The sequence below is a fragment of the Cnephaeus nilssonii genome (genome assembly GCF_951640355.1).
Source record: "Cnephaeus nilssonii genome assembly, chromosome: 14".
NCBI lineage: Eukaryota > Metazoa > Chordata > Mammalia > Chiroptera > Vespertilionidae > Cnephaeus > Cnephaeus nilssonii.
This window is the reverse complement of record NC_137085.1, coordinates 62,305,725-62,331,499: the sequence shown is the minus strand read 5'-3', so window position 1 is coordinate 62,331,499 and position 25,775 is coordinate 62,305,725. Positions and strand designations below refer to the sequence as shown.

The 25,775-nt window shown below is 41.0% G+C and overlaps 1 pseudogene across 1 annotated transcript; it reads left to right on the top strand.

The window, feature by feature from the left end:
* The first annotated feature begins 7,453 nt into the window (after window positions 1-7,453).
* Window positions 7,454-8,842, top strand: LOC307110502 (eukaryotic translation initiation factor 2 subunit 3-like; annotated as a pseudogene). Its single transcript has one exon. The product of its transcript is annotated as a eukaryotic translation initiation factor 2 subunit 3-like (transcript).
* The last annotated feature ends 16,933 nt before the right edge of the window (window positions 8,843-25,775 follow it).

Here is a 25,775-nt window from a genome sequence, read left to right as displayed (position 1 = left end):
TTCGTAGTATTTTGTAACAATCCTTTGTATCTCAGCAGGGTCTGTTGTTATTTCACCTCTTTCATTTCTGATTTTGTTTATTTGGGTCCTCTCTCTTTGCTTCTTGGTGAGCCTGGCTAGAGGTCCATCAATCTTGTTTATCCTTTCAAAGAACCAGCTCTTGGTTTTGTTGATCTTTTGTATTGTTTCTTTGGTCTCTATGTCATTTATCTCCGCTCTGATCTTTGTTATTTCCTTCCTTCTGGTTACACTGGGCTTTTCTTGCTGCTCTTTTTCTAGCTCTTTGAGTTGTAGGGTTAGGTAATTTATTACCATTGTTTCTTGTTTTTTTGCAATAGGCTTGTAGAGCTATGAACTTCCCTCTCAAGACTGCTTTCACTGTGTCCCATAGATTTTGGATTGTTGTGTTTTCATTGTCATTTGTTGCCATGATGTTTTTTATTTCTTCCTTGATCTCTCTGGTGATCCAGTCTTTGTTTAATAGCATGCTGTTTAGTCTCCATGTGTTTGATTTCTTTGGATTGTATTTATTGTAGTTGATTTCCAGTTTTATGCCACTGTGATCTGAGAAGATGCTCGATATGATTTCTATCTTCTTGAATTTGAAGAGACTTTGCCTGTGACCCAGCATATGGTCTATCTTTGAAAATGACCCATGTGCACTTGAGAAGAATGTATATTCTGTGGCTTTGGGGTGAAATGTTCTGAAGATGTCAATTAATTCCATCTGGTCTAGTGAGTCATTTAGGATTGCTGTTTCTTTGCTGATTTTTTGTTCAGAGGATTTGTCCAGTGGTGATAGTGGGGTATGAAAGTCTCCTACTATGATTGTATTGCTATAAATCTCTCCCTTGATATCCTCCAGGAGTTTTTTTTTTATGTATTTGGGTGCTCCTATATTGGGAGCGTAATAGTTTACCAGAATTATTTCTTCTTGTTGGATTTCTCCCTTTAGTATTATGAAGTGGCCTTCCTTATCTCTTGTTATGGCATTTACTTTGAGGTCTATTTTGTCAGATATAAGTATTGCTACCCCAGCTTTTTTTTCATTTCCATTTGCCTGAAAGATATTTTTCCATCCCTTCACTTTCAATCTGTGTGAGTCTCTTGTTCTGAGGTGGGTCTCTTGTAGACAGCATATATATGGGTCGTGTTTTTTTATCCATTCAGCTACTCGATGTCTTTTGATTGGAGCATTTAGTCCGATTACATTTAAAGTTATTACTGAAAGGTATTTGTTTGTAGTCATATCTATTTTTGTGTCTGTATTCCTTCTTACCTGTTTATTTCTTCTTTTTACAGTATTCCCTTTAGCAATTCTTGCATTGCTGGTTTGGTGGTGATAAACTCCCTGAGCCTTTTTTTGTCTGCAAAGCTCCTGATTTCCCCTTCAATTTTGATTGATAGTCTTGCTGGATATAGTATTCTTGGATTCAGTCCTTTGCTTTGCAACACTTTGTATACCTCCTTCCATTCACTTCTAGCTTGTTGTGTTTCTGTTGAGTAATCATTTGACAATCTGATGGGTGTTCCTTTGTAGGTAACTCTCTGTCTCTCTCTTGCAACCTTTAAGATTCTCTCTTTATCATTTATATTTGCCATTGAAATTATGACATGTCTTGGTGTGGGTCTTTTGGGGTTGATCCTGCTTGGGACTCTCTTTACTTGCGTAACTTTTATCTTTCCCATATCCGGGAAGTTTTCTGTCATTATTTCTTCAAATAGATTTTCTAATCCCTGCTGCTCTTCTTGTCCTTCTGGCAGCCCTATTATACGCATGTTACTTCATTTCATGTTGTCCCAAAGCTCCCTTAGGCTTTCCTCCTGCTTTTTAATTTTTTTTTCCAATTGCTGTTCAGATTGAGCTTGTTTCTGTACCTGATCTTCTAACTCACTAATTCGGTCCTCTGCTTCTTGTAGTCTACTGTTGAAACTTTCCATGGTGTTTTTGATTGTAGCTATATCACTTTTCATTTCTTCCTGATTCTTGCATAAGTTGTTGATTTTCTCATCCATCCGATGTATAAATTCCACGACCATTACTCTGAACTCCTTCTCGGTCATGTTGCAAGCTTCAGTTTCACTAATTTCCTTTCTTGGCGACTCCACATTTTCTTTCCTCTGTGAGTTATTTCGTTTCCCCATTCTGGCTATTACCAGAAAGCTCAAACTTCCGTTTGCGTGGACCTGGGCCGTGTGCTGTGGGGACTTCGCTCCACCCGAGTTTCACTGAAGTGCTCTGACACTAGGACGTGTGGCTGCCTTTGGTTGTTGGGAACCAGACTTGCCCAGGGTCAGTGTCCCCAGTGTTCCGTGTGGTCTCGTGTGCACACTTAGAATCAGGGGCCCTGTCTGTACCACACTGTTGGTATGTGCCGAAAATGAGATCCTTGGCATGTTCCAGGAGTCAGAGTTTCCCTGTGTCTGCACCAAGACTCGAGTGTCAGAGTCTCTGTTGCCTTGTGCGGTTTCTCGTTGAGAATCAGGGTCCCTGTGTGTGCATGCACCAACAATTGGGGTCGCTGGCTCTTAGTGTGAATGCGCTGTTAATCAGGGATCCCAGGCAGCTGTGTCCGGCGTGCCAAATTCCCTGAAGTGGAGCTGCGTCCTGTGTGTGCTCTCTCTACTGAGCCAAACCGGATAGCGCGCACACTCTTAAAATCCTGAAGGTGAGTTGGCTCCGTGCACTCTCCCAGAGACCCGAAAGGAGGGCGGAGTCCGTCCTGCGTGCCAAATTCCCCAAGGGGAAGCCCCTCTGTGCACGCTCTAAGATTCCCCGAAGGGGGAGCTGTGACCCGCAAGCCAAATTCCCCCAAATTCCCCGAAGGGGAGCCCTCTGTGCGCACTGACAGATTTCCTCGACGGGGAGCTGCTTCTGTCCTGCGTGCCAAATTCCCTAAGGGGGAGCGCGTCTGCAGCTTGGGTGAGGGGCGGGTCTATCAGTTACTATGGCGCTATCCGCGCGCCTGCGGGGAGGGGGATAGGCTCTTTGACTCACAGAAATCTGCCGGGAAGTCTGGATTCTTGTTGTTTGTTGGTCTGAAGCTGTGATAGCAGTTCTCTGTCCCCAGTGGCTGCAGGGTCCTGGTTTGTGTCAGAAGCCAGGATCCGAGTCTCAGGCAGCTCTGTTTCTCAAGATGGTGTGGTCTCCGCGTCCGCACCAGCCGCCTAGAAGTGTCCGCTTTGTGCGCGGGGCTCCGCCGTCTAGGACTGCCCGGTTAGGGAATTCCTTGGAAGACGTGCAGAATCTAACTGACCCTACCTCATACACACACACACACCACACACATCTATACTCTCCTCTATGGGTTCCTCACTCACACTCTCTCTCTCTCCCTACCTTCCTGCCAGTCGCCATCTTTTCCTCCTCTGTTGTTCATAATTTTTATCTTTACCCTTTTCTTCTTCTTCCTCTTCTTAAAGAATACCTTTCAGCATTTCATATAATACCGTACTTTCCGGCGTATAAGACGACTGGGCGTATAAGATTTTCCTGGGTTAAAAGTTGTTTTATACGCCGGAAAATACTGTATATTGGACTATATTGATGGGATTAGATACAATGGATTAGCTATATTGGACTACCGTATTTTCCGGCATATAAGACGACTTTTTAACCCAGGAAAATCTTATACGCCCAGTCGTCTTATACGCCGGAAATACGGTACTGGTTTGGTGTTGATGAACTCCTTTAGTTTTTTCTTGTCTGTGAAGCTCTTTATCTGACCTTCAATTCTAATTGATAGCTTTGCTAGGTAGAGTAATCTTGGTTGTAGGTTCTTGCTGTTCATCACGTTGAATATTGCTTGCCACTCCCATCTGGCCTGCATAGTTTCTGTTGAGAAATCAGCTGACAGTCGTACGGGTACTCCCTTGTAGGTAACTAACTGTTTTTCTCTTGCTGCTTTCAAGATTCTCTCTTTGTCTTTTGCCCTTGGCATTTTAATTATGATGTGTCTTGGTGTGGTCCTCTTTGGATTCCTTTTGTTTGGGGTTCTGTGCGCTTCCTGGACTTGTAAGTCTATTTCTTTCACCAGATGGGGGAAGTTTTCGGTCACTATTTCTTCAAATAGGTTTTCAGTATCTTGCTCTCTCTCTTCTTCTGGCACCGCAATAATTTGGATGTTGGTACGCTTAAAGTTGTCCCATAGGCTCCTTACACTATCTTCATATTTTTGGATTATTTTTTCTTTTTGTTTTTCTGGTTGGGTGGTTTTTGTTTCCTCATGTTTCAAATCTTTGGTTTTATTCTTGGGGTCCTTTGATCTACTGTTGAATTTCTGTATATTCTTTATTTCAGACAATGTATGCTTAATTTCTGATTTGTCCTTTTCCATTTTTTTTGGCATTCTCATTAAGATCTTTAATGGTCTCACTAAATTCCTCAGAGGTTTTTAGCAGATTCTTGAGTAACCTTATAAGTGTAGTTTTGAACTCTATGTCCAGTCTTCTGCTTTCCTCCATTTCTTTCATTTGTGATCTGCCTCTTTGTCCCGCATTTTAGCTGCTTCCCTGAGTTGATGGAGTGGCTTTGTGTGCGAGGTGTCCTTTGGGCCCAGTGGCTCAGCTTCTCCAGTTACCTGAGGTGGACACTCTTGGTGCACCCCTTTGTGGGCTGCACAGTCTTGTTTTAGTTAAGCCTTGATTATTGTTGGTATCACTGGGCAGAGTTGACCTCCAGGCCAATTGGCTGTGAGGATTAGCTGTGTCTACACTGGGAGAGCTTCTGTGCTCAGTTTGGATGGGGTGGGGTCTCAGGGAAGAGCAGGCAGCCTTGGTTTCCCATCAGCCCCACCCTCAGAGGCTTGGGTCTCAGTGTCCCGTGGCAATGGCTGCATGCACCTCTGAGAGAAAGCTGCTCTCGAGTTTTGCCCACTGCCAGACAGTCCAGTTTCTCCCTGAATGAGTGTGGGTACCCAATGTCTCACCCGGAACTGGAGTACGTGTAGTCGGGTGGCTTTGTTTTCCTCCGGAACGAGAAAGGCAGGCACGTATTCAACTGCCCGAGCCCTCTCCACACGCACGCGCCTCCTCACCTCTGTCTTCCGCAGTTCCTCTGGGTCTCCATGCCCTGCGGCAATGGCTACATGCACCTCTGAGAGAAGGCTACCCTCGAGTTTCACCCGCTGCCAGACAGTCCAGTTTCTCCCCGAATAAGTCTGGGTACCCAAAGTCTCACCCGGAACTGGAGTTCAGTTCAGTCGGGAGATTTTGTTTTCCTCCCGAACGAGAAAGCTAACAGCGCACTTGCTGCCCACCCTCTCCGCACGCCACGAGTAAGCCAGCTGCGTATTCAGCCGCCCGCCCTTTCTGCGCACACTGTCTCCACTCCTCTGTCCTCCACAGCTCCTCTGAGTCTCAGTGTCCTTTTCTCTTTCCTTCTAGTTGTAGAATTTCCACTCAGCCAGCTTTCCAGTGGTTCTGGACAATGTCCGCTCTGTCTTCCAGTTGCAGTTTTGAAATTGTTGTGCGAGGCAGCAGTATGCCGCCATCTTGGTTTTCTCGAAGAGACTGTCTTGACTCCATTGTATGTTCATGCCTCCTTTGTCACATATTAATTGAGCATAGTGGTTTGGGTCGATTTCTGGGTTCTCTATTCTATTCCATTGATCTATATGTCTGTTCTTGTGCCATTACCAGGCTGTTTTGAGAACAGTGGCTTTGTAATACAGCTTGATGTCTGGTATTGAGATCCCACCTACTTCTGTTCTTCTTTCTCAGGATTGCTTCAGCTATTCGGAGTCTTTTTTTTAATTTATTTTATTCCAGATGAATTTTTGGAAAGTTCGTTCTAGGTCTGTGAAATATGCCATTGGTATTTTAATGGGGATTGCATTGAATCTATAGATTGCTTTGGGTAGTATGGACATTTTAATGATGTTGATTCTACCAATCCATGAACACGGTATGTTCTTCCATCTGTTTATGTCTTCCTCTATCTTTTTTTTTTCAGTGTCCTGTAGTTTTCTGCATAGGTCTTTTACCTCCTTAGTTAAGTTTATTCCTAGGTATCTTAATTTTTTTGGTGCAATGGTAAATGGGATTGCTTTTTTAGGATCTCTTTCTGTAAGTTCACTTTTGGTGTATAGAAATGCCATAGATTTCTTGGTGTTAATTGTGTATCCTGCTATATTGCCAAATTCATTTATTAAGTCTAATATTTTTTTATGGAGTCTTTAGGGTTTTCTATGTACAGTATCATGTCATCTGCAAATAAGGACAGCTTTACTTGTTCTTTTCCAATTTGGATGCCTTTTATTTCTTCTTCTTGTCTAATCGCAATGGCTAGTACTTCCAGTACTATGTTGAACAGGAGTAGTGAGAGTGGGCATCCCTCTCTTGTTCCTGTTCTTAGGGGAAATGGTTTTAATTTTTGCCCATTGGGTATGATGTTGGCTGTGGGTTTGTCATATATGGCTTTTATGATGTTGAGGTATGATTCTTCTATTCCCACCTTGTTGAGAGTTTTTATCAAGAAAGGGTGTTGGATTTTGTCAAATGCTTTTTCTGCATCAATTGATATGACTATGTGATTTTTATCTCTCAATTTGTTTATGTGATGTATCACATTTATTGATTTGCGGATATTGTACCATCCTTGCATCCCCAGGATAAATCCTACTTGGTCATGGTGTATGATCTTTCTGATGTACTGCTGGAACCGATTTGCTAGAATTTTCTTGAGGATTTTGGCATCTATATTCATGAGGTTATAATGACCTATAATTCTCTTTTATTGTGTTGTCTTTATCTGGTTTTGATATTAGGGTGATGCTGGCTTCATAGAAGGAGCTTGGAAGTGTTCCTTCCTCTTGAATTTTTTGGAATAGTCTGAGGAGGATAGGTTTTAGTTCTTCCTTGAATGTTTGGTAAAACTTCCTTGTGAAGCCATCTGGCCCTGGGCTTTTGTTTGCTAGAAGCCTTTTGATGACTGCTTCAATTTCTTCCATAGTTATCGGCCTGTTGAGATTTTTAGATTCTTCCTGATTGAGTTTTGGAAGGTTGTATTTTTCTAGGAATATGTTCACTGGCCACGATATTTTGATGGCTATTCTGCTGGACAGTGTAGCAGTAATGGATGCAGCTCTTCTGTTGATAGCTGGAATGAGACTTGTCCTCAGCCTCAGACTTCTGCACACCTGGCTGCTATAGAAATCATGAAACTGAAGCATATTTTGATTCTACAAAATAAAATTCTTTGGTAAAAAAATAAAAAGCCACCCTAACTGGTTTGGCTCAGTGGATAGAGCATCGGCCTGCGCATTCAAGGGCCGCAGGTTCGATTCCAGTCAAGGGCATGTACCTTGGTTGCGGGCACATACCCAGTGGGGAGTGTGCAGGAGGCAGCTGATCGATGTTTCTCTCTCATTGATGTTTCTAATTCTCTATCCCTCTCCTTTCCTCTCTATAAAAAAATCAATAAAATATATTTTAAAAAATAAAAAATAAATAAAAAGCCAAGCTAAGAACAGTATGTAACAAATCCTTGCATTCTATTATTCCAATTTCTGCTCAGCTGAAGTACAACATTGAAGTTGTCTGTGAGTACATAGTAAAGAAAATTCTAGTGCCCCCAAGAGACTTTACTTCAGGACCCCCACTTATTGTTATTAGGTCTTTTGATATCAACAAACCTGGCTGTGAAGTCGATGACCTTAAGGGGGTGTAGCTGGTGGTGGTATTCTAAAAGGAATGCTAAAGGTGGGCCAGGAGATGGAAGTCAGACCTGGTATTGTTTCCAAAGATAGGGAAGGAAAACTCATGTATAGTTTGATCTTTTTCAAAACTGTATCACTGTTTGGGGAACATGATGATCTTCAGTATGTGCTCCAGGAAGTCTTATTGAAGTAGGAACAAAAATCAGCCCCACTTTGTTCTGGGCTGACAGAATGGTGAAGCAGGTACTTGATGCAGTTGGTGCTTTACCTGAGATTTTCACAGAATTGAAACCCTCCTATTCCCTGCTTAAAAGGCTCCGAGGTGCATGCACTGAAGGAGACAAGAAAGCAGTTTAAGGTGCAAAAGTTGTGAAAAAGAGTGAAGTGCTCCTGGTGAACATAATATTCCTGCCAACAGGAAGAAGAGCTAGGTGCAGTTGAGGCTGATCTGGGCAAAATCGTTTTGTCTAATCCTGTGTGCACAGAAGTAGGAGAAAAAGTTGCGCCCCCTTAGCAGAAGAGTTGAGAAAACACTGGTGTTTAATTGGTTGAGGTCAAATAAGAAGAAGAATGACAGGCCAACCGTCATTCCTCTTATTATTTCAATTTGATGACTGAAGAATTCCAGTTAAAAAATACATCTCATTAAAGTCAGATTTTCTCTTAACAACCTAAGGGACATATTTTCAAAGCAATACCGGGGAATGAATTTCACAGCTATTACCTTAGTAGTAGCTGTTATTCCCATTTTTTGGTGGTGAACATTTGATCTCTAGTACTAAAATAGGGTGTAGCATAATTGCAAAAATTGGCATAATGTTGGATTGAATTTACATTTCAGCATAAAGGAATTATTTCCAAGTAATGTCTAATTTATGTCGCAACGCAGGCTTGAATGACGCTGTTTGCTACAACCAGCCTTGCTGTAGCACACGTACCGCCAAACCTGTTGGAAAGAAAGTTTTTCTTATTTTCATGATTCATCTTTGAGTGGCTCCAGGCTTGAAAGGATTGTTATACCAGTAAAAGTTTGAAGACACAAATTCTTAAAGACCGGCCTCCCTTTGCCTCATATTTTATGTTGCTTTATCTTTGCAATGTTGAGTGAAAAGAAATTAATAGGTTCAAATAAACAATCCTTTAGAGCAGTGGTTCTCAACCTTTCTAATGCCACGACCCTTTAATATAGTTCCTCATGTTGTGGTGACCCCCAACCATAAAATTATTTTCATTGCTACTTCATAACTGTAATTTTGCTACTGTTAATGAATCATAATGTAAATATCTGTCTTTTCCGATGGTCTTAGGCTCTACAGAGAACTGGCTAGCAGGGTCCTACAGGTTGAGAACCGCTGCTGTAGAGCCTAAGACCATTGGAAAACAGATATTTACATTACGATTCATTAACAGTAGCAAAATTACAGTTATGAAGTAGCAACGAAAATAATTTTATGGTTGGGGGTCACCACAACATGAGGAACTGTATTAAAGGGTCGCGGCATTAGAAAGGTTGAGAACCACTGCTTTAGAGCAAAAAATAAATAAATATAAATAAATAAATAAATAAACCCTTATTAATCAATAGCAACAAGTACCAAAACAATCTCATGTATTATTAGATAACTTTCTTTCCACCCTGAATCTTTTTTTCTCTGCTGGCTCTGATGTCTAAGGTACAGTATATATATTTTTTGAGTCAGGATTGTTTGTTCATGCCGTTTACCAGTTATGAAGACCTGTCTGCCCACTGGCAAAAGTGACTCAGACGTCCCTGGGTTCATGAGGCAAGAACAGTAGAACAGAGAAGCCCAGAACGGCCCTGGGACAGATGGCAGCTCTGTGAGCAGCTGCTTTGGGCTTTCTTCTTCTGCCAGCATCTCTGCTCTGTATTTTTTATCTCTTCTCCTTCCAGGAGAATTTCTTTCTAATTCCACACATTATGTTATCAGTAGATGACATTTTAGATACTGTTTAAAAATTGGCTCTGGATATGATTTGTTTTGATCTTAGATTATACGTTTCAAGCTACCTTGTTCAGATAAGCCAGGGATCGTCTTTTCACAGCAAGCCTCAGCATGCCCCAGCCATGCTCACGGTGGCCATACTGTGCATATCAGACTGTCCTTGCACCCCGCCCCCCCTTCTGAAATAGCCTGCAATTGTGGTAACTTAACAGAGCAGGCTCCATCAGTGCCACGGGAAGAAACAGGCCATCATGGAATCCTTCTTCCTCATTTGCACTTAGAGAATACTCAGAGAGAAGACAACAGAGCCCATTGTGAGATGGTTATGCATGTAGTTGAATAAATCTTCTCTCAATAGCTTTCAATAATATTGTGATTTTCATTCTTCCTATAAACCTGTCACTTTAGAGATTTATATTTTGGTGAAATTTTCAGTTTCTAGTCATATAGTGACTAATTTCATTTTAAAGTAAACAAGCATTATGTGTTGCTATTTCTGTTCTTGGCATAATCATTTGCTTTTTCAACTCTCTTTTATTAAGAGCCCTTAGAGATAATAAAAAGGATTGGCTATTTTATCCACTTCAAAGGGTAGAATTCTGGATTCTACCCTTTGATCAAGTTAAATTAATATGAGAAAGCTACATATATGGATGTATTAAGAGCTTCTACTGAAAACAGTAAATGAAATGAATGCAGTGTTATTATAGATGATTGAATTGATAATAATTCAATCAATAAGTCAATATGGACACAAGTAACAATTATTTTTAGAACTCAATATAATTTCTTTTTTTATTAAAGTTATAGTTGACATGCAGTAATATATTAGTTCCAGGTGTACATAGTGATTTGACATTTATATTCTTTTACAGTGCAATCACCACAATGTCGGTAACCATCTGTATCCATAGAAAATTGTTATGATAATATCCACTATTTTCCTTATGCTGTACATTATATCCCATGACTTTTATAACTGGAGGTTTGTACCTCATATTCCCCCTTTTTACCCCTCCCCCAACACCCTCTCTTCTGGCAACCATCAGTTTGTTCTCTGATGACTCTCTTTCTGTTTTGTTTTATTTGCTCATTTGTTTTGTGTGGGGGTTTTTTAGATTCCACGTATAAATGAAATACAGTATTTGTGTTTTTCTGCTTGATTTATTTCACTTAGTATAATACCATGTAGGTCCATCTATGTCACAAATGGCAATATTTCATTCTTTTTTATGGCTGAATAGTATTTCATTTTATATCACATCTTTATCATTCATCTATCGATGGGACACCTAAGTTGCTTCCATATCTTAGCTATTGTAAATAATGCTGCAATGAAATAGGAGTACATATACCTTGTCTAATTAGTGTTTGTGTTTTCTCAGACAAATACCCAGAAGTGGAATTTCTGGGTCATATGCTAGTTATAAGTAACAATTTGCGTCCTTAGTTTAAGCCCTTCCCAGGATTGATGTCATTGATCACCCACACCCACTCAGAAGTGAATGATGTATGGTTACTATCAGGACAACTGTCATCTATTTTGACTGTCCAGCAGCAGAACCATTTTTAATGTTTGCTCAGTCCCTAATCTTATAAATATAAATATTTAGTTTGTATGACAGAAGCTAAAAATAACAGATACTTAGTTTCCCTTCCTCTTTTGCAGCTAAAGTATAGACATGTGATCTAGGCTCCACCAATCAGAAGCGGACCTATAGGATTTTAACACGACACTAGCTCTGCAGATGGAAGTGGCAGTATCTGCAGCACTAGTGGGAACAGTTTCTCCCCAGACCAATTCTAAAGCATCCTTCAGTGCATTTTTCCTAGTAGTTTAGCCTTGAGCCTGTATCTCTATTCATCATGGCGGATCCTATGAGCTATCCAATATCTGTTTAGTAAATTACGTTTTTGCCTAACTCAACTGAAGATGGTATCTGTTTCTTGCATGTAAGAATCCAGACTGACAGCTATTTCTCATACACTTTACTTAGGGATTTATAGTAATCCCTAAGTAATTTCTAGAAATGAGCACTATAACATTTGTCATACTTTCCTTTTTTCCCCACTGACAGATAGAAATCTCAGAATCAAATTTGGAACTGGATCATAGTACAGAGAATAGCTCTTATAATTAGCATAATTCAGTTATTTATCTTTGCTCTTTTCCCTGTTTGTTTGTTTTTTTAATTCATTTTATTTGTATTGTATGCCATTGGTTTTAAGCAGCCTATCAGGAAACTCCATGGGTCTTTTCAGGCCCACATGGGTTCCTCAAATTCTTATTCCTTCCTTGTGGCCAGGCCCTAGGTCTTGGTCATCTTCCCTTGACCTTGTGGCTGTGGTTACCCTTTTATTTTCCTCCACACACCAGGCAAAGGGAAGTGACATAGTCTCTCCAGGCCCTCACTCTCATCTCTGACTCCTAATAAAAGCTCATTGGAGGATTTTCCAGTTAATAATGATAGGAAAAGCTACAGCAAAATAGAAGTAGACAAGCCTTGATAATCTGTCAATTTTGTGTGCCTGATGTATGATTATTTCTGAGATAGTCAATCAAAGTGCTGTTAAGACTCTGTCTCCTTTTAAATTGTCAAGCTTCATTGAACTTCCTCCTACTCTATTACACTTAAACTTAAAATATTGTGAAATAATACAAAAAAATGTAACGCTCAACTCTGTTCAATTTTTTGAAAAATCAGAATTGAATTGGCTAGTTTACATCAAAGAAAACTGATGATTTTGTAACATTGGGTCTTTCTTTCCATGAAGACTTCTCCATTTATTTAAGCTTTCTTTTTTTAAAAAATATATATTTTATTGATTTTTTACAGAGAGGAAGAGAGAGGGATAGTTAGAAACATCGATCAGCTGCCTCCTGCACACCCCCTACTGGGGATATGCCCACAACCAAGGTACATGCCCTTGACCGGAATCGAACCTGGGACCTTTCAGTCTGCAGGCCGACGCTCTATCCACTGAGCCAAACTGGTTTTGGCTGTTTAAGCTTTCTTTAGTGCTTTCAGTAATCCTCCCCCCACGCCCCATGAATCTATTGTACATTTTTTCTAAGCTTTTTCCCTAGAGATCTTGTTTTGTTGCTATTATAAATAGGATCTTTTAAAAATGGGGACATCTATAATACTGTCAACAATAAAAATTAATGTTAAAAATGAAACAAAACTATATATCTAAATGTTTATTGATTCCATATAGGAAGATAATAGATTTTTAAAATATTAATCATGTATCCAGTAAACTTGCTAAACTAACATAGTAGTTCTAATGACTTCTCTTCAAGTCTAATATGGAGTTTCTATTTATACATTTCCTCTGTTAATAATTTTGATTCTATTTTTAATTTTTTATTGGAAAAGGAAAGATTATTTTATTATCATTTTAATTGCAGCTATACCCATTTCTCCCCCTCCCCCATTTGCCCTCCTTTACACTGCCCCCAACCCCTCCCGGTGACCATCATCACACTGGGTTATGCATATATGTTCTTTAGCTAATGCCTTCACAATCTTTCATCAATTCACAACCCCTCCCCTCTGACAGCGGTCACTCTGTTCCATGTATCCATGCCTCTGGTTCTATTTTGTTCATCAGTTTATTTTGTTCATTAGATTCCATATATAAGTGTGATTGTATGGTATTTGTCTTTCTCTGACTGGCTTATTTCACTAATAATCTCCAGGTCCATCCATGCTGTCACAGCAGGTAAGATTTCCTTTGTTTTCTTAAAAAATATATTTTTTATTGATTTCAGAGAGGAATGGAGAGGGAATTGTTGATCAGCTCCCTTCTGCATGTCCCCCTCTGGGGATTGAGCCCACAACCCAGGCATGTGCCCTTGACTGGAATCAAACCTGGGACCATTCAGTCCTCAGGCCGAGGCTCTATCCACTGAGCAAAACCAGCTAGGGCAAGATTTCCTTCTTTTTAATGGCCACTTAGTATTCCATTCTATAAATGGACCACAGCTTTTTTATCCACTCATTTACTGATGGGTATTTGGGCTGTTTTAAAATCTTGCCTATTGCAAATAACACTGCAATGAACATAGGGATGCATATATTCTTTCAAATTGGTGTTTGGGATTCTTAGGATATTTTTGCAGAAGTAGGTTTGCTGGGTCAAAATGTAGTTCTCTTTTTAAATGTTTTTTACTAAACTCCATACTGTATTCCACAAGGGCTGTACCAGTCTGCATTCCCACTAACAGTGCACTGGAGTTCCATTTTCTCCACATCCTCACCAATACTTGTTATTTTCTTGATTTATTGATGGTAGCTATTCTGGCAGATGTGAGGTGATATTTCATTGTGGTTTTAATTTGCATCTCTCTGATGATTAATGAAACTGAGCATTTTTTTATATGTCTATTGGCCATCTGTATATCCTCTTTAGAGAAGTGTCTATTCAGGTGCTTTGCCCATTTTTAAAAATTGAATTCTTTGGGATTTTTTTTTCTGTGTTGAGTGCTGTATAAATTCTTTATATATTTTGGAGATTAACCCCTTATCAGGATTATCATTGGCAAATATGTTCTCCCATCCAGTTGGTTGTCTTTTCATTTTGTTAATGGTTTATTTTGCTGTCAGAAGCTTTTCAGTTTGATGTAGTCTCATTTGTTTATTTCCCTTGCTCTAGGAGACATATTGGCAAAAATACTGCTCAGAGAGTTGTCTGAGATTTTACTGCCTATGCTTTCTTATAGGATTTTTATGGGTTCACGAGTTGCATTTAAGTATTTTATCCATTTGGAGTTTATTCTTGTGTATGGTGTAAGTTGGTGGTATAGTTGCATTTTTTTACATGTACCTGTCCAATTTTAGCAATAGCATTCATTGAAGAGACTGTCATTATCCCATTGTATGCTCTTGCCTCCTTTGTCAAATATTAATTGAGCATATAGGTGTGGGTTGATTTCTGGGCTGTTTGTCTGTTTCACTGATCTGTATGCTTGTTCTTATGCCAGTAGCAAGCTGTTGTTGTTTTTTTGTTGTTTTTTAAATATATTTTATTGATTTTCCACAGAGAGGAAGAGAGAGGGATAGAGAGTTAGAAACCTCGATGAGAGAGAAACATCCATCAGCTGCCTCCTGCACACCCCCTACCGGGGATGCGCCCGCAACCAAGGTACATGCCCTTCACCGGAATCGAACCCGGGACCCTTGAGTCCGCAGGCCGACGCTCTATCCACTGAGCCAAACCGGTTTCGGCGAGCAAGCTGTTTTTATTATAATGGTTTTGTATTATAGTTTGATATCAGGTATTGTGATACTTCCAACTTTGTTCATTTTTCACAGGATTGCGGAAGCTATTCAGTTTTGGTTCTATATAAATTTTTTGGAATAGTTTTTCTATATCTATGAAATGTGCTGTGGGCATTTTAATAAGAATGCATTGAATCTATAGACTGATTTTGGTAGTATGAGCATTTTAGTGATGTTAATTCTTCCAATTCAATTCACTTATTTGTATCTGCCTCAACTATATTCTTCAATGTTCTATAGTTTTCTGAGTACAGGTCTTTTACCTCCTTGTTTAAATTTTTTCCTGGGTACCTTATTTTTTTGTTGTTGCAATAGTAAATGGGATTGGTTTCTTATTTTTCTTTCTGATGGTTTATTATTGATGTATGGAAATGCCACCAATTTCTGAATATTAATTTTATGTCCTGCTACTTTGCTGCACTCATTTATTAGATCTAAGTAGCTTTTTGGTGGAGTTTTTAGGGTTTTCTCTGTACAATATTATGACATCTGCAAATGACAGTTTTACATCTTCCTTTCCCATTTGGATTCCTTTTATTTCTTCTTGTATCATTGCTGTGGCTAGAGTTTCCAGTAATATGTTAAATAAGAGTGGTGAAAGCAGACATCCCTGACTTAAGGGAAACACTTTTAGTTTTTGCCCATTGAGTATGATGTTGGCTGTGGGTTTGTCATATATGATCTTTATTACATTGAGGTAGGTTCCCTCTATTCCCACTTTGCTGAGAGATATTATCATAAATGTGTGCTGAGTTTTATCAAATGTTTTTCTGCATCTATTGATATGAATACATGGTGTTTATCCTTCATTTTCTTTATGTAGTATATCACATTTATTGATTTGTGGATATTGCACCAATCTTGCATCCCAGAAATAAATCCCACTTGATCATGGTGAATGATCTATTTAATACATTGCTTATATTTTGTTAAGGATTTTAGCATTTATGTTCATCAGTGATATTTGCCTGTACTTACCTTTTATTTTTTTTTGTAGTGTCTTCATCTGGTTTTGGAATTAGGATAATACTGGCCTCATAAAATGAATTTGGAAGTCATCCCTTTTCCTGAATTTCTTGAATAGTTAGAGGAGGATAGCTGTTAGTTCTTTTTAGAATGTTTGGTAAAATTTGTGTATGAAGTCACATGGTCCAAAACTTTTATTTATTTCTTAGGAGTTTTTTTAAATTACTGCTTTAATTTCACTAGTTGTAATCTGTCTATTCAGATTCTCTGATTCTTCCTGGTCCAGTTTTGGAAGATTGTATGTCCTAAGAATTTATCCTTTTCATCCAGATTGTCCCAATTTGTTGGCATATAGTTGTTCATAATACTTTCTTATCATCCTTTGTATTTCTTTAGTGTCAGTTGACTTTTTTTCATTTATGATTTTACTAGAGGCCCGGTGCACGAAATTCATGCAGGGAGGGGGTGTCCCTCAGCCCAGCCTGCACCCTCTTCAATCTGGGACCCCTTGAGGGATGTCCGACTGCCCATTTAGGCCCGATCTCAGTAGGATCGGGCCTAAACGGGCAGTCGGACATCCCTCTCACAATCCAGGACTGCTGGCTCCTAACTGCTTGCCTGCCTGCCTGCCTTCCTGATTGCTCCTAACCACTTCTGCCTGCCAGCCTGATCACCCCCTAACCACTCCCCTGCCAGCCTGATTGATGCCTAACTGCTCCCCTGCCAGCCTGTTTGCCCCTAACTGCCGTCCCCTGCAGGCCTGGTCACCCCTAACTGCCCTCCCCTGCAGGCCTGGTCACCCCTAACTACCCTCCCCTGCAGGCCTGGATACCCCCCAACTGCCCTTCCCTGCAGGCTTGATCGCCCCCAACTGCCATCCCTTGCAGGCCTGGTCCCTCCCAACTTCCCTCCTCTGCTGGCCTGGTCACCCCTAACGGCCTCCCCTGCAGGCTTGATCGCCCCCAACTGCCGTCCCTTGCAGGCCTGGTCTCTCCCAACTGCCCTCCCCTGCTGGCCATCTTGTGGTGGCCATCTTGTGTCCACATGGGGGCAGCCATCTTTGACCACATGGGGGCAGCCATCTTGTGTATTGGAGTGATGGCCAATTTGCATATTACTCTTTTATTAGATAGGATAGAGGCCTGGTGCACGGGTGGGAGCCGGCTGGTTTGCCCTGAAGGGTGTCCCGGATCAGGGTGGGGGCTCCCTTGGGGCATGGGGCAGCCTCTGTGAGGTGCCTGTGGTGGTTTGCAGGCTGGCCACACCCCCCATCGACCCAAGCGGAGGCCCTGGTATCGGGTTTATTTATCTTCTATAATTGAAACTTTGTAGCCTGGAGTGGAGGCCTGGACCGGCCAGGGTGTGCGGGAAGTTTGGCTTCCTCCATTGCCTGGGAAACCCAAGCCTCCTGCTCGCTCTGTGGCCACAGCCATCTTGGTTGGGTTAATTTGCATACTCGCTCCTGATTGGCTGGTGGGCGTGGCTTGTGGGTGTAGCAGAAGTATAGTCAATTTGCATATTGCTCTTTTATTAGATAGGAGATTTACTTGGCTCCTCTCTTTTTTTTTCTTGATATGTCTTGTTAAAAGTTTGTCAATCGTGTGTATATTTTCAAAGAACCAGCTCTTGGTTTTACTGATCTTTTGTATTTTTTAAGACTTATTTTATTTCTGCTGTGATCTTTATTATTTCCTTTCTTCTACTCACTTTGGGCTCTGTTGATTTTTTAAGTTCTATTAAGTATAGTTAGATTGTTTATTTGAGTTTTTTATTGCTTCCTGAAGTAGGCCTGTAATGCTATGAATTTCTCTCTTAGAACAGCTTTTGCTATGTCTCACAGATTTTTGGTTGTTGTGTTCTCATTTTCATTTGTTTCAAGATAACTGATTTCTTCCTTGATCTCATTGTTAACCCATTCATTGTTTAGTAACATGTTATTTGGCCTCCATGAATTTGTGTTTTCCAGTTTTCTCCTGTGATTAATTTCTAGTCTATGTCATTATGGTCAGAGAAGATGCTTGATATGATTTCAATCTTCTTAAATTTATTGAGACTTTTTTTGTGTCTTAACTTATCTATTCTAGAAAATGTTCTATGAGTGCCTGGAAAATATATATATATTCTGCTGTTTTGTGATGAAGTGCTCTGAAGATATTAATTAAACCCATCTGATCAAGTATTTCATTTAAGGTCACTGTTACCTTGTTGATATAAATAGGGTATTAAAAAAAACACCTTACTGTCAATCTCTCCTTTTATGTGCATTAAAATGTGTTTTACATATTTAGATGCTCCTATGATGGGTGCATAAATGTTTAGCAGAGTTATATCCTCTTGCTGGTTTTCTCCTTTTATCATTATGTAGCATACTTCTTTGTCTCTTACTCTAGCCTTTGTTTTGAAGTCTATTTTGTCCAAAATAAGTATTGCTATGCCAGCTTTTTTTTCATTTCTATTCACATGAAATATCTTTTTCCATCCCTTTACCTTTAGTCTGTGTGTATATTTTGTTTTGAGGTGGGTCTCTAGTAGACAGCATATATATGGATCTTCCTTTATTATCCAATCAGTTACCCTTTGTCTTTTGAGTGGAGCATTTAAGACATTTATATTTAAAGTAATTATTGATAGGCACATATTTATTGCCATTGTATTCTTTCAAAAACATGTTTTTAAAATTGATTTGAGAGAGAGAGAGGAAGGTAGAGGGAGGGAGTAACATCGATTGGTTGCCTCCTACACTCTACCTATTGGGGATGGAGCCCACAACCTGGGTATGTGCTCTGACTGGGAATTGAACTGATGAGCTCTTGGTGCATGGAATGATGTTCAACCAACTGGAACCACACTGGCTAGTGTTGTCATTGCATTCTTTTAACTCTTTCCCTCTCCTCCTTCTCCTCTTCCTCCTTCTAACAGGCCCTTTAACATTTCTTATAATGCTGGTTTGGTCATAACAAACTCTTATAGCCTTTTCTTGTCTGGAAAGATCTTTATTTCTCCTTCAATTTCAAATGATAGCCTTGCTGGGTAAAATATTCTTGGTTGTAGGTCCTTGTTTTTCATCACTTTGAATATTTCTTGCCAGTCCCTTCTGGCTGGAAATGTTCCTATTGAGAAATCAGCTGATAGCCTTATGGGAGCTCCCTTGCAGCTGACTATCTTGCTTTTGCTGCCCTTATGATTCTCTCTTTGTCTTTAACCCTTTGCACTCGCTTGCTTTTTTCTCGATTCCTTTATTCACTCGGGATTTAATTTTTTAAATACCCCAGATTTTACAAAGCACGGCAGTAGAATAAAAAACTGGAGTTTCTTTTCATACAAACTTATTTGGATTTTTTTATATTTCAAATTATTGATACATTCAAAGAGTAATTTTAATCTCTATAACTTTTCATGGTGTGATATTTTTTGAAACATTCACCCACATGAAGACCTGGATTACATTCACATGTTTCGCAAATATAAATCGTCTCTCTTCTTCCTCCTTTGATTTTTCTGTTAGAACAAACAACACAATCTTTGTGTTTTTGTTAGGGTGAGGTGTGATTATATGGAGCTTTCCATCTAAACGTTGCTCTAAGTTAGTGGATAATAATCTACCCCTGGAAGTTAGTGTACCATCTCTGAATTCTCCAACAAGATCATGTACTAGTTTCCTAATAAATTTCACATGCGTTATCGGTTTTTCATTTTTTCTTTTTTGACATTCTTTGTACAATATATAGGAATTTACAACACTGACCTCAAGCCCCCAGAAAAACAATTTACGCCACCATTTTAGAGTCTTCCTCATAAAACAGTATGTGCCTGTGTAGTGATCAGCTATATCAACACCCCCCATAAACTTTGTATAGTTTGTCACGACCTTGGGTTTGAGAACTATTTCCTTCCCACCATCACGCACTCTCCTTTCCACAGACTCAGTCTCTGAAGTGTCCCATGTACTGAGCATTGTGACTATCCTCTTGTCTTTCCACGCAAGAAGCATTACATTTTCATCCCTGAAAGCCACTATCTCTCCTTTCATTAGCTTTGGATGTTTGATAACAGGTAGATTACCTTTCCTATTGGGCATTATTGTCCCTGTCAAGTGTGTTTTTTCCTTGAACAATTCCTTTGCAAGAGTGACACTAGTGTAATACCTGTCAATGAAGAAATGATAACCTTGAGAACCAGGTACTGAGTTCTTCAATCTTTCATGAAGCTCTAAAACTATTCTGCTAGTAAAAGGGAGATCAGGTCTCACCAACGTTTCAGATGTTATTCCTCCATAATAAGGGACAAATGAATGTACGTAACCACATTTTGAATCTGAGAGGACATATAAACGAATACCCCATTTTGTTGGCTTTTTAGGATTATATGTGATGAAGTGTATCCTTCCCTTGAAACCAACAACAGCCTCATCAACAGCAATCTCTCTTCCAGGGCAGAATCTCTCCCTAAATTTCATTTCAAGGTATGACAAGAAGCAGTTTACCTTCTCGGTTCTTGTTCTCAAATCTTTGACTTTTGGTCGTTTTTCCAGTGTAACATCCAAAATATTTGCAAGAACCTTTCTCTTTTGAAAACAGATCGAAAAAATGGTATATGAGACTCAAAATCCATGGACCAATAACTCTGCAAGTTGGGGTGATTCAATACACCCATATTTAGTATTACACCAAGAAAAGCCTTCATTTCCTCTATCGTCACATCTTTCCAATTATTCCAAGTGGATCGCTGGGATAGTTCTTTCTGGCTAATTTTATGCCTAGCATACTCATTTGTCTCATCCGTTATATTTTTTATCAACGTCTCAGTAAAAAACAACTGAAAAAAGTCTATTGGTGTGGCACATCCAGAAGGAACTTGAGGTCCAACATGTAACTGACCAGTGGAGAAAGGGATTCTGCTAGGCTCTTTGTCATTCACAGATGTAGATGTCCACTTTTCTTTTCCCTGTTTTCCCCTAGAAACGTAACTTTCACTGGGTCTTATACCCGATTTCTCAATGATATCACCTATATCTCCATCACTCTCTCTCGAATAAACAATTGTGTGTCTTCGTTTTGCCTTTATGAATTCAATGTCACTGTCACTGTCAGTACTTTCAGCCAGATCTTTGGGCAAAGCAAGGGACTTTTTCCTTTCTGTAGTTCCACTAGGACCAGCGATTTGTTCATCATCTCCACTCGCATCCTCGGAGAACTCACTTTCGTCACTATTACATTTTTCACTTTTTTCTTCATTTTTGAAGTAAAATTCATCATCGCTGCTTTCTGTGTCTTTGGAAAACTTATCCATCCTGAGGAGGGGAAATTCACTCAGAACGTTCGACTGCTAGGGGGCAAACCAATCATCCAACTAAACCCTGTGTCATGACAACATCTGTGATATGCTAATAGAAACCTAAACAAACCTAGGAGACAAAAAGATAAGGAAGGTTCTTTACCAAGGGGAGATGATGCAAGCTCAAAAAGGCATGATGCAACGACTCATGCCTTGGACCCTCCTCAAGATTGCTGCCTATGCAAAAGATAAGCTTAGGTGGTGGCATCAGTTGAGACGGCATTTACATTTTACTTGTCCTTTCATGCTAATGAAAACAAGAAAAGATACTGGAAAAATAGACAAAAATCCCCCTTCTCCCCCCCCCCCCCACCCCCGTGGTGAAACTACGTGTCGAGTGTGGCTCGACATACGAGCTGCTACCGATGCTAACCGTGTCAAGTCACACTCGACATCTGAGTGCAAAAGGTTAACCTTTGGCATTTTAATTATTGTGTGTGGGCCTCTTTGGGTTCATCTTGTTCAGTTCTTTTTGCACTTCCTGGACTTGTATGTCCTTTTCCTTCAAAAGGTTAAGAAAATTTTAGTCATTATTTCTTCAGATAGGTTCTTGATCCCTTGCTTTCTCTCTTGTCCTTCTAGTACTCTTATGATGTTAATGTTGTTATGCTTCATGTTGTCCCAAAGTTCCCTTAAACTATCCTCCTGCTTTTTAATTCTTTTTTTCTTTTTCCTGCTCTGATTGTGTGTGTGTGTTTTTTCCTAACTTGTCTTTCAAATTGCTGATTTGATCCTCTGCTTCATCCAAACTACTTTTTAATTCTTCCAGTGTATTCTTGATGTCAGATATGATATTTTTAACTTCTGACTGGTCCTTTTTCATGGTTTCTATGTCCTTTTTCATGCTGTTATAGTTCTCACTGAGTTCCTTGAGCATCCTTATAAACATTACTTTGAACTCTATCTGATTGAATGCCTCCATTTTATTTAGCTCTTTTTCTGGAGATTCTTCCTATTCTTTCATTTTGTGCCTGTTTATTGGTCTCCACATTTTGGCTGTCTCTTTGTTTTCTTCCTATGTATTAGATAGATCTCAGCCTTATGTAGTAGGTGTCCTATGGGACCCAGTGGTATGATCTCTTTCATCATATGAGCTGTTTTCTCTAGGAATGTCTTTTGTGTGGGTTATGTGGGCCCTCCTATTGTAATTGAGTCTTGATTGCATGGGATTGACCCACAGGCTGGCTGACTGTGAAGCTCAACCCAGACCTTGGCATGCAAGCTGTTGTGCAAAGTGCTGACCAAAAAATTATTTTTAAAAACGTTAATTAAAAAAGGAAAAAGAGAATAAGAAAAGATAAAAGGAAAAAAGAATAAGAAAAGAAAAAAGAGAAAAAAGGATAAGAAAAATGGATTAAAAAAGAAAAAGAAAAATAGAAAAGAAAAAATGTTTAAGAAAAAAGAGAAGATAAAAGAAATATTTAAAAAGAAAAAAAGTAGCATTCACCTCAGCAGAGTTTAGTGTCTGTTGTGATTGCCATTTGGATAGGCTCTTTGTGAAGTTTTTGGATCCTGCTCTGATGTTGTCTGAAGCTTGCCACATGGTGTGTTGTTTTGGGGTCTCTTGGGAGGGACTCTGGTGCAGGCCAATATCAGACGTCTGGGCCTGGCCCTTGGTAACCTGTTTGAATATACAAGTGATCCACAGCTTTTAGTTGCCTCTGTGGGGCTTGGCTGCACATGGGAAGAACCAAGCTGTTTTCCAAGACAGCTTTTATTAGAACTAGGCCCCAGGGCAGGTCAGCAAATGTCCCAAGGCACTCCAGGACCCACCTCTGCCTCTGCCTGCCTCGATTTGCCAGCTGCCTGTTAAGCTCAGTCACTGAAAGAGCCTCTGGCAGAATCTGAAGGATGGGGCTAGTGGATCTCTCATAAGGGGGAGGTGCTATTCAGACTTAAGAAAATGTGGTGGGTATAACATCCCATTCCAGAGCCACATATCTGAATCTATCCTGGATTTTGGCCTGCCCTCTTCAGGATAGAGCAACTAGTGGTCAGAGGGGTGGGGCCTCCTGAGCCCAGAGGTTGGTCTGCCAAAAGCCGGATGGATGTGTCTATCAGATCTCCTGAGGTGTAAGCGCCAATCAGGCTCACGGAAAAGTGGTGTGAGCTGCCCTGCCCCAAAGCCAGTCACTGACACCCCCTGAGTCAGCCCAGACTTCCTTGTCTGGGCCTATGCCCTTGATTCTTCAGCAGGGCGTGACATTGCAGAGTGGCGCAAGAGGCATTCCGGACGGTGTGGTAATTGCTTTCCCCCAGGCTGATGCCACTCAGAGGGTATTGCTCCACCCAAGAAAGATGGCTACTGCGGTATCCGAGAATGATTCAGTACAGGGATTCTGGTGGTTGTCCCCCAATACTTCTCCCCAGAGCCACAAACCCCAGATTCTGTTCAGATGACTCTAGTCCACACCACCCTCTGTCAGAGCCCAGGGTGTGTGGCTATGAATGAAATTTTGCATGTTGGCCCTTTAAAATATTGCCTGTGTCTCCGTCAGACTCTGCTTCTCCTTGGTGGACAGAAACCTTTCTGCTTTTCTCAGCCAGAAGCTATGTGGGCACCTCTTCCCAGCTCTGATGCTCTGGGCTGGGAAGCCTAGTCTGGGGTTGAGGCCCCACATCTCTTCAGAGTAACCTACCACAGCTGAGGTATCCCTCTGGCACCTCAGCCACCACCAGTAGGACCTCTGTCAACCCCTCTCAAGTCTCCGCCCTTCCTACTAGTCTTGATGTGGCTTCTTCTGCAAATCCTTGGTTATAAGACTCCTCTTCAGCTAGTCCTCAGTTGGTTATTCAGGGTAATTGTTCCCCAATTTATAGTATTTCCAATTTGGTCCTGGGAGGAGGTGAGTGCAAGATCCACCTACTCTGCCATCACCAGAACATTCTCTCTCTTTTAAGATTTTTATTTGAGAGAGAGAGAGAAAGAGGGAGGCAGAGAAAGAGAAACATTGATATGAGAGTGCAGCATCAATTAGCTGCCTCCTGCACGTCCCCTACTTTCAACCCAGGCATGTGTTGTGACCAGGAATCGAGCAGGCAACCTTTCAGTGCATGGGACAATGCCCAAGCAACTGAGCCACTGGCCAGAGCTCTTCTTTTTAAATTCTTATAATACTGATAATTAATCACAGTTGCAGTTATTAGTTTTTCTTCTTTTCTAGCATAAGCATCTAAACGCTATAAATTTCCTTTAAGTGTAAAATTTAGCTGCATGTCACAGTTTAATATGTAATCAAATTTTCTAATTACTTTATTTTTTTACACATGAATTATTTAGAAGTGTATTTTTAAACTTACAAATGATACTATTTGTTTATGATTTTTAATTTTTATTAACATTCGCTTTTGTATTGTGGTCAGAGAGTAAAACCTCTGATAAAGTTACTTTAAAATTTGTTGAAACATAATTTGTGTACTAAAATGTCATTATCCTATCTAATAAAAGAGTAATATGCAAATTGAACATCACTTCAACACACAAGATGGCCACCCCTATGTGGTCAAAGATGGCTGCCCCCATGTGGACACAAGATGGCCACCACAAGATGGCCAGCAGGGGAAGGCAGTTGTGGGCAATCAGGCCAGCAGGGAGGGCAGTTAGGGGTGACCAGGCCGGCAGGGGAGGGCAGTTGGGGCATACCAGGCCTGCAAGGGAAGACAGGGGTGACCAGGTCGGCAGGGGAGGGCCATTGGGGACAACCAGGCTGGCAAGGGAAGGCAGTTAGGGGTAATCAGGCCAGCAGGGGAGGGCAGTTAGGGGCAATCGGGCTGGCAGGGGAGCAGTTAGGCATCAATCAGGCTGGCAGGGGAGTGGTTAGGGGGTGATCAGGCTGGCAGGCAGAAGTGGTTAGGGGCAATCAGGCAGGCAGGCAGGCGAGCAGTTGGGAGCCAGCAGTCCTGGATTGTGAGAGGGATGTCCGACTGCCCATTTAGGCCCAATCCCACCAGGTTCGGGCCTAAACAGGCAGTCGAACATCCCTCAAGGGGTCCCAGATTGGAGAGGGTACAGGCTGGGCTGAGGGACACCCCCCCCCCATGCACAAATTTTGTGCACCAGGCCTCTAGTCCTATATAATAAAGAGCTAACATGCAAATGATTGTCACACTATCATGCTATCACAGCTCAGATACTCAACACTAGGGAGAGAGGAATGGGGATCAACCAGGAACAAATGAGCTCACAAAAGAGGAATGGGGACCAGCCAGGCTGCGGCCTGGGAGAGGGACAAGCCGTCCGCCCCGTGTCCTGGGCACCAGCGGCTACAACTGCGGCTGCAGCCCAGGAGAGGGACAAGCTGCCCATCCCACAGTCCCAGGCACCTGCAGCTGTGGCCGACCCAGGCGAAGCCAGCCCAGGTCCCTGGTGCCTGCGGCCAGCCAAAGTGTGGGGTGAGGCAGAGGTGGTTAGGGGCGATCAGGCTGGTAGGGGAGCAGTTAGGGGCAATCAGGCAGGCAGGCAGAGGGGTTAGGGGCGATCAGGTAGGCAGGCAGACAAGCAGTTAGGAGCCAGGGTTCTGGATTATGAGAGGCAGTTGGACATCCTGCAAGGGGTCCCGGATTGGAAA